At 49.8% G+C, this 20627-nt stretch overlaps 1 protein-coding gene across 2 annotated transcripts in view; it reads left to right on the top strand.

Annotated features, from left to right (window-relative positions):
* nxn (nucleoredoxin) overlaps positions 1-20627 on the top strand; it is a 267836-nt gene that overhangs the window by 100548 nt on the left and 146661 nt on the right. The gene's annotated exons all lie outside the window — the stretch shown is intronic.

The following is a 20627-nucleotide window of genomic DNA, read 5'->3' as shown; positions in this document are numbered from 1 at the left end:
TGCCCTAAATCTCAGCTGGACAAGGTTGGGGTTGGACCCGGTCTTTGGTGGCGCAGCTACTTTTGAGAGGATTCCCGCCCTGACGATACGGTGTTCACCGGCGGCTGATGGCTGCTCGCAGTGAAGTTAATCCATCTGAGTGGCTTGACTCTGCGATGCGGGACGTGAGAGAGAGCATTGTCCTTGCTGGAGGCCCGCCTCCGCATGGTTGTGGTCCTGTTGCACTGGCCTACCACCCATCCTGAGGGGTGCGGACGAGGATGAGGGGAACAGGTGAGCAACCCTGCTGAGCGCGGTCTCTGCGGTGAGATGATGGAGAGGTACCCGGCCGAGTTTGAGAACTGGCTGACATGTTTCGGGAATCTCGATCTCAAGGGCGGGCAGCTCAGGTTCGATGGAGCACATTTAATCCGGTCTTCAAAGCCTGGGGTTGGGGTGTCCTTCCAACATCTGGTTCTGTGTCGTCCTGTTTCTGGTGTCGGCCGAGAGGGGTGGGGACTGCCTGAACCAGCTGGGCTGTCCCCCACTGCGGGAGCCTGAGTTGATGACTACCTGGGCTCGGCAGGCTGGAAGTAATGTAACTCACGTTCTGATCATTGAAATCCTCAGAAGGTCCTGAAGGATGCTCTCCGATCTAGCTCTTACTTTATCCTTGATGTCTGCATTCTTCATGCGCCAGTGGAGTGATCATTTATCCTAATGACTACCTCGCTTCTCAGTTTTAATCCTGGACTTCCACTCCCCGGTAATCATGATGCTGTCTGTTAATATTGTCGTTTGCAGGGAAGTAAGTTCTTTGGGGGTGATGTCTTGCACCGTTATTTATCCTAAATTAATAGGATTGCATCATGTTAAGCTGGATATTGTCTGCGGGATTTGTGCATAATTACTTTATTCTTTGGTATCCTTGGAGGAAGGATGGGCAGAGCAGGGTGAGGGGTGGGAGGTGTGGGAGATAAGGTCTGTTTTGCCCTCTCTATGTTCGAGGAAGGTCCCCCCCGTAGTCAGATCTACTTATTTTCTTTCGGTTGCGCTTATTCCTCTTTGTGCCCAGGTGGACTGTGTTTTATCCTATTGATGACAGGGGTTTGTCGAGTTCCCCCTTTTGGGGGGGAGTCGGTCTGCCATCCTGAATTGGGTCTCCCTCTTTGGCTGTTGTCCTGCTGTCAGAAGTTTAGTGCTGAGGTCGGCCTTCATCTTCTCTATTTTTGGTTGGAGGTGGTGTGTCTGGTGGGGAGGTCTCTCTAGGTGCCATGTTTCACACGGGACCAGACAGGCCTAGCTTTGGCAGAGTGTTGGAGAGGGGGCGGGGGGGGGGGGCATGATAGCCCTCAGGGCCAGTTCTTTTAAGGCTTTACTCTTGTGGTGGCACTGGACTAGGTCAGGCCCGGTGTGGCAGTCATTATCCTGTTGCTCCTCAGGCGGTCGCACCTCCTCGGGCGGTGCCTTGGAGGGGGTCGCAAGGTGGACAATCCATATTTGGGGACATGTTGAGATGGGGCAGATCTGAAGGTAAGGCCCAGACTTTACATTTGGTTAATTCCTTCTGAGAATTTGGCGGGCCCACATGCCAATTGGTTGGGCAGACTATGTTTTGTTGTAATATGGTGGAGCCAAGGGGTTAATTCTGACAGTCCTTCTGACAGGCTGGGAACTGAACACTGGCCGTTGGGTATAATAAAATCAAATAAATAAATAATCTTTATTGTCACAAGTAGGCTTACATTAACACTGCAATGAAGTTACTGTGAAAAGCCCCTAGTCGCCACATTCTGGCGCCTGTTCGGGTACACGGAGGGAGAATTCTGAATTCTCAGTACGGAAATTGAACCCGCGCTGCTGGCCTTGTTCTGCACCACAAACCAGCTGTCTAGCCCACTGAGCTAAACCAGCACCAATGGGTTGGGTGGTCCAATACCACCCATTCTGTGCTAGCTTCCGAGATGAATTTAAAGCTCTCGGTCATTAACATGGTGTCACGACACCCTGGGGCATGTGTGAGTGGTCAGTTCCATTCCTACCCATCCCAGAATCACAACGTGAATTAACCGATAATTCTTAGGTAGATATCCGGAGTCTTTGGCCCTTGGCTGCCCAATAATTACAGTCACCAGGTTTGTAAGTTGAAACACAGTTGCTGTTTATTGACAACAATAACTATCATGAAATAGGCAGTAAATACAACTGGATAGCAACAAGCTAACACCTACTACCCCCTTTAACTGTCCCACTCTCTATCCACACACACAAGACAGACAAACACAGAAAGGGGAAGTGGGGAAATAATATGGACGAAAGTGAAAAGATGAGACTTTGCTTCAGCTGGTGCTCCTTAAGCACACTTTCTTCACAGCAAGCTTGCTGATTAAAGTCTGTCATGCACAGCGGTAATGGTCTTCTTTGTGGAGCAATCCATTCAGTCATGGCCACTGTAGCTTAGAAAATGCAGGACTCACAGGCAGCAGGCTTTCTGGAGAGACACTCTTCAGCTCGAGGTTCACATGCAGGCCTCTATTTTTCAGGAGAGAGAGTTGGTCGGTTCTGGGCTCTGCCTGTACATAGACTCATCCGGGCTCTCATCCGGACTCTCTGCCAGTTCAGAAACACAGCCTTCCTGGAGAAAAACGGAGAGGAGAGGATAGCAGGTCTTTTCCTGCGGCTGCCAAGATCGAAACTAAAACCAAACTCAACCCTTGGAGCTCTAAAAACATTCCGCTGGGATCAGATCCAATCACCGCCTGTTACCGGGCAAGAGCACAGCCTTTTGGGCCAATTCATTGGCCACCAGCCAAATCAATCAAACCGAGTCCCAGCCAAAACCCTGTCATTGGTGCCGGTCAGTCAACCACTCCAGTATGAACCAGCACAGACTAGAACAGTGATCTGTCCCGCTGCTGAAATCCTCCGCTTGAATTAAAGGCACAGGCCACGTGCCTCAAAGGCACATGTCCATTAATCATCCATGGATCAAAAATGTAAAAGCAAAAAGAAAAGAAAGGGGAAATGAGCAGGAACAAACAGGAAGGATTGTGGACTGTGATGATAAATCATAGGCCAGACCAAGTAAGGGTTTTTCTTGGGCGGTGAACAGGTTACCTCCCATGGCGGACATCAGTGAACCAGTTGGGTTTTGACACAAAGCCGGCAGCGTTAGTGTTTTGTTTTTGGTGACGCTCACTGAAGCGATAGCGGAGGTTGGATTTGGAAAACCCGATCTGGCATTTGTTCAAGAGCATGAAGGCACCAAAGCCAGACCCAGCCGTGCATTACAAAAACAGAATGGTCTAGATTCCTACAACCTTTCCTAAAAGTGTCAGCCATGAAACATTTTTCTGACACCATGTTAAGTGGGCTTGTGCTCCGTTCAGTCCCTCTGGAGTCTGGATGCGAGTAGAATTCTACGTGTGTGTGTGTGTGTGTGTGTGTGTGTGTGTGTGAGTGAAACCGGTCTTGCTGCAGAATTTGTAGCTGGATAAATATCTGGGAATGGGATTTGTGGCTTGAGGAATAGGGAATGGAGAAAGCATTGAGCTCTTTGAAGCTATTCAGCGATCATTTGGGTCGCGACCAGACTGTATCTTCATCCCCTGACCTGGGTATATATAGATGTGAGCAGTCCCGCACTGCGCAGGACCCAGCAACTCCCACGGCCCAGTCTAAAGGCAGAACAGATGGTGAGGAAACAGGTATGCCAGATCACAGGCAGCATCAACGGGATGTACTGCGATTATCGGCAATGTACAAATTGTTATACAGCCAGGAAGGGAGTTCCTACTTTCAGCATTTGTCCTGATTTAACGAGGGACCACTCCCTTGGGCTGTTCTGCCTTTGGCAGTGTCTGAATACAGGCAGACAGTGCTGCTAGAACAACATAGAATTTACAGTAGGAGGCCATTCGGCCCATCGAGTCTGCACTGGCTCTTGGAAAGAGCACCCTACCTAAGCCCACACCCCCACCCTATCCTCATAACCCAGTAATCCCACCTAACGTTTTGGATACCAAGGGGCAATTTAGCATGGCCAATCCACCTAACCTGGACTGTGGGAGGAAACCGGAGCACCCGGAGGAAACCCACGTTTAGCAGAGGGCTAAAGAGCTGGCTTTTAGAGCAGACCAAGGCAGGCCAGCAGCACGGTTCAATTCTCGTACCAGCCTCCCCGAACAGGCGCCTGAATGTGGCGACTAGGGGCTTTTCACAGTAACTTCATTTGAAGCCTACTTGTGACAATAGGCGATTTTCGTTTCATTTTTTTCATTGAAGCCATAATGCTAACCACTATGCTACTGTGCTGCCCGTAACTGCCGTGCTGATGGGCAGTATGGTAGCACAGTGGTTAGCACTGTTGCTTCACAGCTCCAGGGTCCCAGATTCGATTCCTGGCTCGGATCACTGTCTGTGCGGAGTCTGCACGTTCTCCCCGTGTCTGCGTGGGTTTCCTCCGGGTGCTCTGGTTTCCTCCCACAAGTCCCGAAGGACGTGCTTGTTAGGTGAATTAGACATTCTGAATTCTCCCTCAGTGTACCTGAACAGGCGCCGGAATGTGGCGACTAGGGGCTTTTCACAGTAACTTCATTGCAATGTTAATGAAAGCCCACTTGTGACAATAAAGATTGTTACTATTAAAGAGGTTTCATCAAGTTACCCGCACCAAACCTTGATTCATTTGTGAACAGAATTGTTTTGGGATGAGCGGAGGGAGACATCTTGTCTCCTGCCCACCCCCAGCTAAAAACATAAATAAACCATCAGCCTCCTCTGCCCCGACCTGACTCTCGTGGAGTGAAGGTGCCAAACCAGGGGCCGACACACAGCCCAACCGCGTGGAGTTGGCAACCCCCCAGGATTATCCTGGAATCTCAATGCACTGGGTATCCTCTCAGTAACACTGCTATGAGCAATCCGAGAGATCCCAAAGCACCTCAGTGCCAATAAAGCACTTTGGAGGTGTCCTTGCTGTTGTAATGTCAGAAACACGTCTGTCAATTTGTGCCCAGCAAGCTCCCTCAAACATCACTGTGATAATGACCAAGTCATCTCTTTTCAATTATGTTGATCGAGGGGATAAATATTGACCAAGGCGGCAGGGCGAATTCACCTGCTCTTCATTGAACTAGCACCACAAAAGGAACGGAACGGTGGCGCAGTGGTTAGCACTTCTGCCTCACTCCATCGAGGACCGGCTCCGGGTCACTGTCCGTGTGGAGTTTGCACGTTCTCCCCGTGTTTTCTTGGGTCTCACCCCCACAACCCAAAGATGTGCAGGGTAGGTGGATTGGCCACGCTAAATTGCCCCTTCATTGGAAAAAACAGAATTAGGTACTCTAAATTTATATTTAAAAAAAGAAATAGCACCACAAGATGTTTTACATCCACCCTATCAGGCAGACGGGGCCAGGGTTTAACGTCACATCTCAAAGACAGCACATCTGACAATGCAGCACTCCCTCATGTTACGGGTCCGGATTAGAAACCCCATATTGGTTAAGATCCTGGACAAGAACACAACTATTTGCATTTGATAAAACTGTGAGGAAAGGTTACGGCACCACAGGACTGATAACACTGGTCAGTAGACAACTTTGAACACAGAAGTAAGCACATTAATATCAAAGAAATAGCTTTACAGTTAACAGGTACAATATCTTAATTTGCCTCCTGAAACCTGCCTCTACATTCCAATTAAGCAAACCCATATATTTCAAATACCACTTGTGTATAAAGTTTGTAGCCCGGTTTTACTTGTTTCTCTTGGTGCAGAGTCCTTGGAGAAGGAAACCTTTTTTTAAGACTAAGCTGAAAACTTGCTCCGCTTCGAATCCTGCAGGTCTCTGCCATTTCCAGCCTGACCTGGCCACTCCCATTCATTCCACCGGCTGCACTCAATGCACACAGCATTTTTTTGTCTCTTGTTACAAGATGTATGTTGACTTGTGTAGCCAGACTCAAATTGTTGCAACATTACATTAGCAAAGCACTTCCGCCGTGAAAATCACTGATTACCTGACTTTTAATCACAGTTCCAGCAGACACAGTGCGCCGGATTCTCCGATTTTGGGGCTATGTCCGGAGGATCCGTAGCGTTTTACGTGGGAAAAAGCGGCGAGGCTCCTGCACCGATCCTCTGACCGGTGAGGGGTTAGCAGCCATGCCACATAAACCTTCCCGATATAAACGGTCGGAGAATTGCCGGGTACGTGGCCGCGCGTGCGCACGGTGACGACCTGTAGCGGTCACGCCGCACAACATGGCGCCGGCCGGTGCTTGGACCCGACCTGCCAGATCGTCCCACCCAGCCCTGGCGGAAGCCCCGCCGGCCAGCAGCACGGCTCCCGCCCGACACAACCCGCAGCCGCCACGTTTGGTTCCCGACCGCTGAAACCGCACGTCCCCCACGCGGTCGGGAACTCGGCCCTTCGCGGGTGGAGCATCGGGGAGGGCTTCCAGGTAACGCCCTGAGGCCGTCTCAACGGCGTGCGGTGCGTTCCTCGATGATGCCGTTTTGGAGGGGGCGGAGTGTCCAAAAACAGAGCCGCCCCAATTCCATCGTAAAAAGGGATTCTCCGCCCGATCGCCGATTCCGAAATCGGCGTCAGCAAGCGAAGAATCCCGCCGCTGTCGGGCAACATTTTAACCTAGGTTTTAATAATACTACAAAGACGCTTAAATATCAAATGTGACAACTTCTCACATTCATCACCCTCAGCGTTGCACTGGCATGTCAAACTTGAATTGCCTCTGGAGTGGGTCTTGAACACACAACCTCCTGACTCGGGGGGGGGGGGGGGGGGTGGGAGCGCTACCCACTGCGCCATATTTAAATAGCATCATAAAAAGTTAGAAATATATTGGAGGTGGGAGTGATAAAAGGCAGATTGGCTGCCAGTCAAATATCACCCAGTCTGGTCACTGGAGAGCCAGTTTTTTCTCCAGTGGGGGTGGGAAGGTATCGCGTTGCATTGAGCTGTGCGGCAGGTGGCCAGTGGCCAGGTAACTGGAGGTGGGCAGTCATGCCATCAGTAATGCATTCTTGGCAACCCCAGAGGGAGGAGGGGGCAGAAATCGGAGATGCCTTCGGCGCTGTGCGGATGTTTCCCCACATGGGATAAGTTAGACCTCTGGGCACTGTTTCAAAATAAGGGGGTCCCCCATTGAAGGCTGAGATAAGGAAGAGTTTATTCTCTGAGGGTGGTGACTGTTTGGATTTCTCTTCCTCTGAGATTAGCGGAGGCCGGGTCACTTGAAGGCTCAGTTAGACAGGTTCTTGATGAGTCGGTGACCTGGCAGAGCAGGTTCAAGGGGCCAAACGGCCTGGTCCTACTCTTGTTTCTATATATTAGGTACTATATAAATAAATGCAAGTTCTTTCTTTCTCTGTCTCTCTCACGGGCTGATCCATTGGGTGGGTGCTTCTGGATGAAGGTGACCACGTTGGCATCATCTCCTTCCCCTCAATGACTCAGTCCAGTTCCAAGACACCCTGGGGTACTAATCTTCCACTTCAGCATATTCTCTCTCTCGTCCTTTCCTGCTTTACACCGTGTAAAACTGGGGCACTATCTTAGCTGGAGGTCTCCAGTCGTACGAAGCCATTGACGATAATAGCCGGGGGAACAAAATAATTATACGAACACACACAGCACCACCCAAAAAAATAAAGTACAAGAGATTAGGCAACGTGCCCAGCTGTTGGCCTAGAAGTGACCTGTTTGAAGCCTTTCTGTCACAGCAATGGGACCGAAAGCATCTGTAGGGCGTGTGCAGAGAGCAAATCCCAGAGACACTGCCAGCTGCAGCCACTTAACACCGTCTAAACCTCGAGAGGGTATTTCTGGTGAGGGGCTGGGGAGCGAGGTCACTGCTTGTGGATTCGAAGGATTTATTTTTGTTAAGTAGCATGACATTACGGCTGGTAAAACTAATGCTTCGCGCAGTGTTATGCTGTACCCCAGATATCTGCGAGTTGGTTATATCCCACAAGGGGAGGAATGACTCGTGTACAATGCCTGTGGTTCATCGCTTTGAGTCGCATTTCCAAAGCAATACAAATGGATAAGGCGCATTTGACTCAGGCTTACTCTTCTTTCCCCGCCCCTCCCCCCCCCCCCCCTTGCGCTTACTCTGCCGTACTTACCTCCATGTCCTTATTAAACTCCCTTCCTCTCTCTCTGTCTGTTTATCTACCTGTGTTGTGTTACAGCGTATCCCGAGGCCCACCCCCTGCGCGTATTTGTTACTTTACACTTACTCCCAGTCATGCCTTGTTTGATAATGCCTCTTGCGGTGTTTTATTAGGTTAAAGTTGCTATTTACTTAGAATTTAAATGCAGAAGGAGGCCGTTTGGCCCATCAAGTCTTCACCGGCCCTTATGCAAGTTGTTGTTGCGAGGGACTAAATCCCAAGGATCCTGGAAACCAGTCGAATTTTACCCTTACAGGCACAAAATGATCTGTGTCCACATCCCGTTGAAGCTGGGTAATCATCCAGCTGGGAATGGGAGATGCGACTTTAGGGATAGCTGCAGATCTGAAACAGTCAAATACTGACCAGGATCCCAGTGACTCCTGTGTTTGGTGGAGCAATGGACCTGAGAGCGACAGCAAACCATCCATGAATAGTCTGGGGATGTGTGTGCAAAGGGCTGATTGTGCTGTTCCAGGAGACCCGAATGGGTCGGGGACAGTTTTCCAGATATTTCCAGGAGGTAAATTGCTCAATACAGTATGGAGGGTCCTGCCCCAAGGGGGAGGGGGGCTGTTGGAGATGCTCTCTTTCAGGTGAAGCCTAGGCCCATTGTAAGCAGTGTGGGAGGTACCTAACAGGCCTTGCTGTGTCACAAGGCAGGAGTGCGATGGAAAACTCTCCACTTGCCTGGATGTGTGCAGCACCAACAATGTTCAAGAAGCCCGCTTGATTGGCACCCCAAACACTTCTTTCACCACTGACGCACAGTAGCAGCCCTGTGTACCATCTATAAGGTGCACTGCAGGATCTCGCCAGGGCTCCTTAGGCAGCAGTGACCTCTACCATCTAGAAGGACAAGGGCAACAGACTCATGGGAGCACCACCACCTACATGCGCCCCTCCAAGTCACACATCACCCCGACTTGGAAATATATCCTTCACTGTCACCGGGTCAAAGTCCTGAAACTCCCTAACAGCACTGTGGGAGTACCTACGCCACATGGATTCAGCGGTTCAAGAAGGCAGCTCACCACCATCTTCTCAAGGACAATTAGGGATGGGAAACATGTTGGCCTAACCAGTGATGCGCACATCCCATAAATGATTTTTTTAAAAAGTCTGGCAGTATCTGTGGTGAGACAAGCAGATTTAACGTTTCAAGTCCTTAAGAAGAAGCATACAGACTCAAAACATTAATTCCCTTTCTCTCTCACAGATGCAGCCAGACCTGCTGAGTTTACCCAGCGTTTTCTGATATTTCTGTGATTTGTGGAAGCTAATTTGTGCACAAATTAGTTGTGTTTCCTACGTTCCGATATGACTTCACTTGCAAAAATATCACCTGCGGAGTCTGCACGTTCTCCCCCGTGTCTGCGTGGGTTTCCTCCGGGTGCTCCGGTTTCCTCCCACAAGTCCCGAAAGATGTGTTGTTAGGTTAATTGGACATTCTGAATTCTCCCTCAGTGTACCCGAACAGGCGCCGGAATGTGGCGACTAGGGGCTTTTCACAGTATCTTCTTTGCAGTGTTAATGTAAGCCTACTTTTTTTTTATCATAGAATTTACAGTGCAGAAGAAGCCCATTCGGCCCATCGAGTCTGCACTGGCTCTTGGAAAGAGCACCCTACCCAAGCCCAAACCTCCACCCTATCCCCATAACCCAGTAACCCCACCCAACCCTAAGGGCAATTTTGGACACTAAGGGCAATTTATCATGGCCAATCCACCTAACCTGCACATCTTTGGACTGTGGGAGGAAACCGGAGCACCCGGAGGAAACCGACGCACACACGGGGAGGATGTGCAGACTCCGCGCAAACAGTGACCCAAGCCAGAATGGGACCCTGGAGCTGTGAAGCAATTGGCTATCCACAAGGCTACCGTGCTGCTTGCGACAATAATAAAGATTATTATTATTATCATTGGTGGGAAAGGGGGAGAAGCAGGAACAGAGGATAAGTACAGCTTTGGTAGGCTGAACGCAACCTCCCTTCTGCGTACGAGCATGGTGCATGGCACGGCAGGAGTTCTGTGAAGGACTGAGTGATGAAGCAATAAAGTCATATTTCTCCAGTTGCGAAAAGGTTTTGGATTATTTGGGGGTAGGCAAGAAAAATGGAGACTGCACTCAAAATCCGGGAGTTGTGTTCTTTGCTATCTCTCTCTCTCTCTCCCTCTCTCACTCCCTCTCAACCATCCCCCCCCCCACCCCCCACCCCCCACTCCCCCCACTCCTCCTCCATCTCGCAGCTATCAAAAATTTCAGGAATTCCTGCTCACTTTAGTAGGCGTTGTCTAATCTGCTAACCACAGTAGTTTGATCTTCCAACCCCAGTAGACAACATTCCTCTGCGGAACTAGAGTGAGGCAAGAGAGCAGAGTTTCATTTATTTTGTTTTGAGCACAAATCCTTTCTCTGCCTTTCAGATAAGAAAAATACGATGCTGTAGTGAGGCCGTTGTTGGAACTGACGTGTTCGGGCCCCTATTTTTCACCTCCCGTGACCCTGGTGCATCTCAATTGCCATTTGGTTGGCACGGGGCTACCAGGGGGAGCTAAAAGAACGCATTGCGCAAGACACAGTTTTAAAACATTTTCCAATTAAGGGGCAATTTAGCGAGGCCAATCCATCTACCCTGCATATCTTCGGGTTGTGGGGGCGCGACCCACGCAGACACGGGGCGAATGTGCAAACTCCACACGGACTGTGACCCAGGGCTGGGATCGAACCCGGGTCCTCGGCGGCAGGAGGCAGCGGTGCTAGCCACTACGCCACCATGCTGCCCTTTTTCTGCACTAATTTGAGGACCAGCCTGACCCGCTCAGATTTGTCAAAGTGCTGATTGTCACAACAGTTCAGGGGCTAAACTAGGGCATGACTACAGTTTGAGTGGCACGCTTCCCAACCTTTGTACGATGAAACGCCTCATGAGGTCTGTGGGCATTGCTCATTTCAGAACCTCTTCGTGTAGGAGGAGGCCATTGGACCCATCGCGCCTGTGCCAGCCCTCTGAAAGAGCTCTCCACTTTGGCCCACACACCTCTTTCCGTGCAGCCCTGCAGGTATTCTCCTTTTCCGTGGATTTGTCGAATTCCCTGTTGAAAGATGTTGAATTTGCTAACACCACCATTTTGGAGAAGTCCATCCAGGAAGTCCAGGCCTGCTCCTCCTCAGAGATCGGGCCACCATTTTGAAAGGGTGCCCTGATCTCTAAGTGAGCTTGAGGGTGCTCACAAGCAATGTCACCACCCCACACACATGCGCATTACCCCTTCTAAGGTCGCTGAGGCCCCATTCCCCCACTTCAGGCCTTCCAACGACCTTTACAGGCATCCCCCCCTTTCAGGACTCCCATCCTTCACCTTCCAGAGGCCCATTCACCCCCCCCCTTTACCCTTCATACCCTCCCGCCCCTCCTTTCATACGTAAGGCCCCCCTCAGGCCCTGACCTTTGGCAGTGACGCCTGTGCACCCTGGCAGTGCCACCCTGATGCCCTGTCTGTTCCTTCCAGCCTGGCGGTGCCAAGGTGCCAGAGGGAGAACCCGGGTGCCACCCTGCCCTGTCGCTGACCACCCCCAATGGCTCGGGAGGGTGCTGTCCCACATGGTCCACGTTGTGTGGACCAGAACTAAATGGCACCCAGCTGGGGGCATGGCCGGGAGATCGCGTCCAATGTGTTGGTTTACCCCCCACTGGGCCTCAGAACCCTGACATCAGGATACAATGGGCGCCTCGAGCCTGCCCCGGTCAGCAGCAAGGTCGGCCCAGTGGCCTCCTCGGAGGTGGTCTCCAGAGTGGCCACTTTTGAGCATGCCGTCCCATTTCGGAATGGGACCAGGCACCCGATTACCAACCCTAACGCTGGGAGAGGTGACCGCTTCTGAGGCAGGTAGGTGTCCAGGAGGAGTTTACCACAATGTGGCGTTTGCACATTCTCCCCGTGTTTGCGTCGGTTTTGCCCCCCAAAACCCAAAGATGTGCAGGGTAGGTGGATTGGCCACGCTAAACTGCCCCTTAATTGGAAAAAAAAATACATCAGTTGTTATTGACTTGCCATGTGAGAGTACCTTTAAGAAATGGGTGTTAATAAATGGGTGTGTATATAAATACCTGTAGTGAGAGTACCTTTAAGAAATTGGTGTTTACTACTGCATGGATGTCAGAGAGTGGGTGGAGCTGGGCTGTCTGTCAGCTTTTTACTTTCGTTTTAGGCTGTTTGCTGCAGGGTGTGTTTTAGCTTCGTTTTCAGAGCTGGATAGCTGCAGTCACAGCCACAAGGTGTATGAATCTCTCTCTCTGCAATCTAAAGACTGTAAATCGATCCTGGTGATTTAAAACTAATAACAGTAGTGACTTTAACCTGATGTGCTTATGGTAAAAGGTGTTTTAAGTCTTATGGATGTTAAAAGGAAAGCTTAAAGGATTACTTAGTGTTGTATTCTTTGGGGGTTGTATTTGAATTAATGGTTGCTAAGATGTTCACTGTGTGTTTTAAAAAGGTTAACTTGAGTTCATAGAATAAACATTGTTTAGCTTTAAAAAATCTTTTCCATTTCTGCTGTACCACACCTGTAGAGTGGGCCGTGTGCTCCCCATACCACAATCTATTAAAAGTTGTGGGTCAGGTGAACTCCATGATACACTTTGGGGTTCTCTAAACCCTGGCCCATGCTAGACTTTTACATGAGATGTAGCGATCTGCGAATATTGGATCATGAAAAGCTCATATTACTGAGCCATTGATTTCCCGGTGGGTTTAATGCCCTATTTTACATAGCAGTGAAACATACAGAAAAGAGCTATTTTCCCCCATTCCCTTTTTATTCCAGTTTTATTAAACCCCAGTGCAACAGCTGGAGAATCTTACTTTGATTCCTCCCCCTCGCCCCATCAGAATGACTCTTCACTGAAGACCTTGGTATCTTTGAGGAATACTCGTTACGATTAAAGCAGAAAAGCAAACTTGAATTTTACGTTGGAGGGAGGGTTGACAGGAGTAAACCAACTGACGGTGTGACTCGCAGGACTGTGTTGCATTGTGTGTTTTGGTAGTTCTACCTCCTGACTGCTTTGTACTTTTTAACATAAATTTAGAGTCCCCAATTCATTTTTTTTCCAACTAAGAGGCAATTTAGTGTGGCCAATCCGCCTACCCTGCACATCTTTAGGTTGTGGGGGCGAGACCCATGCGGACACAATGGGAATGTGCAAACTCCACATGGACAGTGACTCGGGGCCAGGACCAAATCCAGGTCCTTGGCGCCGTGAGGCAGGAGTGCTAACCACTGCGCCTCCTTGCCGCCCTTCCTGACTGCTTTGTAATGTCCTGATCGGACCTGGTATCCGTGGGCTGGTTCCATTGTAACAGAGACCAGGCAGAGCAGTCGATTCATCACAAACAAGTTGGACAATATGGTTTCAGCACTTTGATTTCAGAAATCCAACAGTCTGAACTCCTTTCTCCCTGCCCACTATATTCTGGCAGAGAATATGAGCGGAGATGAGTGAAGGCCTCTTCCGTCCCGCAGGATTCACTGACTCAGAATGAGAGTGTGGTTGGACCCACATCGACAAAGTCTCTCAGCACTTTGACCTGAGGGCTGGCATATGCGACTCTCATGGTGCGCCGGGTACAGCTGTAGTTTGGCTCGGATTCAGATCCATTTTCCTGGATCTAAGTATGAATGCTGTCAAGATTGCGATGTCTTTAAAAGAGCCACTGATGTCAGGGAGGGTGGAGAGGTACAGACTCCACCGCCGCTGTCTCGTGTCTCATGGGGACAAGGCTATGATTGAAGATTTTTCCAGCTCTCCAGTCCGGAGAGAAGGTCATGGCCGGTACGTTTATACGGATTAAACGCTGGTTTATTACCTGGGTTAGAACCCAGCTCAAACTGAGGGAGCAAGTGTTGGCTTCTCTCGCTGTGAGACTTTGTTTTGAAATGACATGACCTTCCTTCCACAAATGGTGCCTGGGCATTTCCAGCGTTTTCTGGCCTCTGCCATGCTCTTGTCGACTGGCCGGTATGAATGATGAACGACAGAACGTCTCGTTTAAATAATTTATTATGGCACAACCGCGTGATAGAGATAACTCAGATAAATAAAAGAATAAACTACGAACACTAAATAACTATTATATAGCTACTGCAAAATACGTCTATCCTCCAACACGACTTACTCCCAACTCCCCAAGCACAAGTTCATTTGGTGAGTTCACTCTGCCACCTGGTGGTCGGAGATTGTGTATCAGGCCTTCACGTACAGGGCTGGGGGGCAATGTAGAGGGCACTATTCACTTCACTCTCCTTTTCATGTCTTGACCTCGGAATGTTAGGTGGATTGGCTATGCTAAATTGCCCTCAGTGTCCAAAAGGGTTGGGTTAGGTGGGGTGACGGGGATAGGTTGGAGGTGTGGGAATAGGGTGGAGGCAGGGTCTCAGGTAGGGTGCTCTTTCCAAGGGCCAGCGCAGACTCAATGGGCTGAATGGCCTCCTTCTGCACTGTAAATTCTATGTTTCATGCAAACACTGGATGCCAGGAATGGGATGATCTGGAAGTTCTCCAGCACTAACATGCTTAACCTTGAGGCGCACCAAGAAGATGAAAGAGGTGAGAAAACGTAAACACAGCAGAATGGTGAAACTCTTCACTTTTCCAACGGCCCAGAGTTCACCCAAATGTCTCTCCAGTTTACATCTAACTAATTTAAATCGGTGCTCTCCGACCCTGCTTACCTGACTTTTGTGAGGGCCACGAAGAATCCAGCACGAGTTTCAAGGATACAAAGAAATAACATTTATTTACAATAACATATATATACACAACAGCAGCAACTTCGCTTGCTGCTTACTCCTTCCTGCTGGTTCCAAACTGGCCAGCTTTATTTATACTTGGAGTTTACTAATGGTTCCTCCGCCCCCCTCATTGGGGGAGCTCATACTCCCACAGGCTTGTGGGATTGTCATTAGTCCCCAGCCAATGGTAAGCAGGCAGGTTATAACACTGACTTAACTCCATGCTTAAATATGAACAAGGAGCAGAAATAGCCATTCAGCCCCTCGAGCCGGCCTCACCATTTAATAAGATCCTGGCTGATCCGATAGTAACCTCAAATCTGCCTCCCTTCCACCCCCCATAACCTATTACCCAAAGTATATGATACATAGCCTTCCTGACTTTCCTCCTTGGCGGTTTTGTTTCTTTACAGCTGGGATCCCTTTGTTGCTGCTTTCTGGGCACTTGTATAGGTCCTTTGGTATGATGGCCAGAATGAATGTGTGAAACATTCCCAATACTGCATTACTTTTTTAAGCCCCTTCACATTCAGCGTTCAGATCTGTGAAAGTTTAATGTGTGTTCATGCAAGTTACGAAAAGCATCCAGTCTCCGCCTCCTACTGAGAAGGGGGCCGGTTTAACTCAGTCGTCTGGACAGTTGGTTCGTGATGCAGAGCGAGGCCAGCAACGCGGGTTCAATCCCCCGTACCGGCTGAGGTTATTCACGAAGGCCCCTGTAGTACCCTCAATAACGACACGAGAGTGGGGAATGGTAAATGAAGGCTTTAATAAGCAGAGAATTAGCCTGCTGCCGAGACGTGTGCTTACTGAGTGCCGCCTACAGGGCGCCACCTTATATACGGCTCCCTGGTGGGCGGAGCCGGAGGCGGAGTCCCCCAGGGTTCCAAACCTGGTCTTAAAGGGGCATCACCTACATGGTGTTAAGTGTCCAGTAACCATTCATCACAGCCCCGTCTGCTCTACCTTGCCCCTCGCCTGAGGTGTGGTGACCCTCAGGTTAAATCACCACCGGCCAGCTCCCTCCCTCAAAGGGGAAAGCAGCCTGTGGTCATCTGGGACTGTGGCTGCTTTACTTACTTAAAGTAAATAATTCAGTCATTTGAATTCAGCAACCTAAAGAACACCGCGATGAGGGGGTTTAGTGACTCTCGCCCCCCCCCCCCCCCTTCCAGGAGGTTGTGGGTTTAAAGTCCCATCTCAGAGGCTTGACACAATGTCGGAGGCTGACCTTGCCAGGGCAGTGCAGTACTGAAGGAGTTAGCGATGTGGCGACATGTCAAACTGAGGTCCCATCTGCCCTCTCAGGTAGTCTGTCAGGTCCCGGTTTTCCAGAAGGACGGGTGGGTTATCCCCGGTGTGCGCGCCAATGCACTTTGGGGCCGTCTTGAGGTGGCGGCTGGCACAATAGGTGGGTAAGTCTTTGCATTTATAAAATTGAAGTAAGAAAACATATCGGGGGGCGGGGTTGGCAGGAGTGAGGGGGAGAGCGGGATCTAAACCTGTGGTACATTAATTTCAAAGTGTGTTCAGCTCTGCCTCTCCGGGTTTTTTAAATATCTTTTCACGAGGGCACGTTGCATTGAATGTATTATTTTTGGACAAATGGCAGGTAGTCTGCGTCAGGGCGGGTACACTTGGTGCTGCAGGGAACTCGATGGGAAATGTGCAGGTTGTGGAAATCGTTAAATGTCAGGCGATGCCTCTGTGGGAAAGATAAGTGCTCCTCAGAGGGTGCCGCACGGGTGGGATCTGTTGTCAAAACACTGAAAGGATGTCAGAGGAGCAAGAGGGAGGCCGTTAAGCCGCGCAAAGTGGGCCCTGTAAACTACTCAAAGCGGTTTTGCTTCCATTCTCTCTAATGACTGCACAGAACATGCGGGATGGGGGAGGGAAATGCAATGTAAAGTCACAATGCCCCTGGCAGGCAGGGTCACTCCCTGCACCGTCTAACCTCCCTTTATCGCGGGCTCCACCTGTTCCAGTGTCTGGGTTTTCCTCAGAAAGATTCATTAATTTGAATCACGCAACTGAAGTACGGCAGCAGGTGGAAGCTTTGTTTCAACAAGGTTCAAATACCTGATTGCTTGAAATAAAGCTGAGAGTTGCTTGCGTTTGCATTGTGCCTCCCGCAATCACCCAACGTCTCAAATACGCATTTTTTAAATTTCAATTATTTTTATTTTTAATATCTTTAAATCTTTTAAAAATGGTGTATTTTTTTTTGAAGTGTAGTCACTGTTGTCATGTTGTAAACACAGCAGCTAATTTATGCACAGTAAGCTCCAACAGACCGCATTGTTCGTAAGATTCATAAGATATAGGAGCAAAATTAGGCCATTCGGCCCGTCGAGGCTGCTCCGCCATTCTATCATGGCTGATACGTTCCTCATCTGCTACCCACAATGTTACAGACCAAGAGCTGATTTGCGAAATCAGCCAGAGCATCTCCTCCCTAGAACAAGTGTGGTCAGCACTGTTGCTTCACACCGCCCCAGGGTCCCAGGTTCGATTCCCGGCTTGGGTCACTGTCTGTGCGGAGTCTGCACGTTCTCCCCTTTTCTGCGTGGGTTTCCTCCGGGTGCTCCGGTTTCCTCCCACAAGTCCAAAAGACGTGCTTGTTGGGTGAATTGGACATTCTGAATTCTCCCTCTGTGTACCCGAACAGGCGCCGGAGTGTGGCGACTAGGGGATTTTTACAGTAACTTCATTGCAGTGTTAATGTAAACCTACTTGTGACAATAATAAAGATAATTATAGAAACCTGACCATTCGGCACCAGAGAATCTAAGTTGAGATAACATCACAATATGGGAAGTGTGTGAGCAAATATTTTGGATTGTCGCTGAGGTATGATGATATTTACAGTGTCCCCCCTCTGCCTCTCCCCCCCACCCCCCTCCACTTCCCCCTCTCCTATTGTCAAGGGCCTTTCCCTCCCTTCCTGTCGCTGGTGTCATGGGTTCCAGGTGCTTTGTGATGAATGCAAACGTAAATGCACGTTTCAGGTCTCAATGTCTTCCTCCTCGCTTTTGAAATTTGTTTCGCAGCTTCTATGAGTTGGATGACTGACCGAGGAAGAGTGGCAGGTTTGGGTCAGCGTGGGGTGGTGGTGTGGGGGAGAGTGCAGCTTGAGAAGGTCATCGACCTTTGGCCTTTCGTGTCAGCCCGAAGCCTGGTTCCCAGTAATGAGCCTATTGTGTGAAAAGACATTACCATGGAAACCTAGCCGTAACTCTCCTCATCTGAAATACCTTAAAGGCGGAGGAGCCCCCTGACTTGGATACGCGCGCAGTTTATAGAAGGGATTGCTTGTGTAGGACTATTAACAGTCGGACTTAACACGGAAGCACAAATACTTCTTCCCGTTTTTGCAATGACCTGAAAATTCCTGAGTGGATATGGGATTCATTCTTAGTTTCCGCCTCCTCAGCTTCAGACATTCCTTTCCATCTCCCGGGCACATGAGAATTCAATTGTTTATGGTGTCAGATCCCAGGAGCATTGGAGTTGGGTAGAGTTTTTCGTTTCAACATGATCCTATCATCGAGAGCCCAGAGCATTTAGGAACAGAAAGAGATGGTGCCTTTCACAACCTCAGGGGGCATCAAGTGATTCACAGCTGCTGGAATACTTTGAAAGTATTCACTCTGACAAGGAATGAAATGTAGCAGTCTATCGGTAGAGAGCAAGGTCCCCCCAAACAGCAAAGCGATGACGATCAGCTGATTTGCCCGCGTCCTCCTGGTAACGGGAATAAATATTTGTCAGGACCCTGGTGAGAATCAGAACCTCTTCCTCACCATAGTGCCCTGGATCGGTTTCCGTTCACCTGAGAGGCCAGATGGGGCCTCAGCTTAAAGTTGCATCTGAAGGCGGGCATCCTTGGCAGTGCCGCACTCCCGCAATACTGCACTAGAGTGGCAGCCTTGAACCCACAACCTTCTGGCGTGAGGCAAGGGTGTTCCTCGATGAGTCATGGCCGAAACTACAGAATGATCTCTGACAAAACGCACGTGAAACAGGTTTCCCACTGTCTGGGCTTCATAGAATCTCCCCCCCCCCCCCCCCCCCCCGTGCAGAAGGAGGACATTCGGCCCATCGAGTCTGCACAGACCCTCTGAAAGTGAACCCTACCCAGGCCCCCCCCCCCCCCGCCTGTTGCATCCCAGTAACCCCACCTAACATTTTTAGACACAAAGTGGCAATTTTAGCATGGCCTGTCCATTTAATCTGCACATCATTGGACTGCGGGAGGAAACCGGAGCACCCGGAGGAAACACACGCAGACACGGGGAGAACGTGCAGACTCCACCTAGAGAGGTCGGAATCGATGCCGGGTCCCTGGCGCTGTGAGGCAGCAGTGCTAACCACTGTGCCACCCTCTACAAGGTCTAAAGCATGTGAGTGGCCACATTGCAGCACCGTGTGCTGCTCAGAGAAAGGAAAGGACAGTGTGGCTGGTGAGTAGCTGTTTTGAGATTGGCAGAATTGGGAGCTGTACTAAACAGAACTTCACTCAACAACAGAAACAACTTGCATTTAAATAGCACCTTTAATGCACTGAAATGTCACAATGCTTCCCCAGTACGCCTGTCAATAAGATATTGGCACCAAGCAAAGTAAGGGCATGTTCGGACAGGTGACCTAAAGGTGAAAGAGGTGGGGTTTGAGGCAGCATCTTAAAGGACGAAAGGGAGGTAGGTGGAGAGGTTTGGGGAAGGTGTTCCGCAGCTTAGAGCCCAGAGAGCTGAAAGCATGGGGCTGCCAATGGTGTAGTTAACGCTTGCATTCCTGAACCCGGCCAACCCCCACTAAAGTGCAAAAATGCAGAGAAATTTCAGCGCTCATTATTATACCGTTTCTCTGGCAGCACGGTGGCGCAGTGGGTTAGCCCTGCTGCCTCACGGCGCCCGAAGTCCTAGGTTCAATCCCGGCTCTGGGTCACTGTCCGTGTGGAGTTTGCACATTCTCCCCGTGTCTGCATAGGCCTCACAACCCAAAGATGTGCAGGTTAGGTGGATTGACCACGCTAAATAGCCCCTTAACCAGAAAAAAAATTGGGTACTTCAAATTTATTTTTTTTAAACTTTCAATTGTATTTAGCATGGCCAAATGGAGAGGGGGATGGCACATCATAACAGACAGATTAACAGACATGTTACTGAGAAGATGTGACACAGGTAGACCGGTTCCGGGAGGTGCTCCAGAGCACAGGGCAGAGAGGGTTGAAGGCGCCACAATGATGGTGAGGTCCAGAGGAGACCAGATGCTTGCCGTCTATATTGTTTGGCCTTTGATGTTTGTTGGTTGTTGCAGCATTGGGAAGGGGCACGGTCCAACTATTTTTTTAATCATTCATCTTCTCAAAGTGGACGCTTTCCGTTATACTCTTGGCATGAGAAAATAGTAATAGCAAAAGGTTCAGGGCGTGCTGAGGCAGGAGGAGAGAGAGAGATAGGACAGTGAGGCAGACAATGAAGTTGCTTTGGAAATTGAATATGTCTCAGACCGATAGAGTGAAACTTTCCTCGAATCCCTACAGTGCAGGCTGGCACGGTGGCACAGTGGTTAGCACTGCTGCCTCACGGTACCGAGGACCCGGGTTCGATCCTGGCCCTGGGTCGCTGTCCGTGTGGAGTTT

Source organism: Scyliorhinus torazame, chromosome 12 (genome assembly GCF_047496885.1).
Source record: "Scyliorhinus torazame isolate Kashiwa2021f chromosome 12, sScyTor2.1, whole genome shotgun sequence".
Lineage (NCBI taxonomy): Eukaryota > Metazoa > Chordata > Chondrichthyes > Carcharhiniformes > Scyliorhinidae > Scyliorhinus > Scyliorhinus torazame.
Note: the sequence above shows the minus strand (reverse complement) of the source record. Positions and strands in the feature narration are given on the sequence as shown.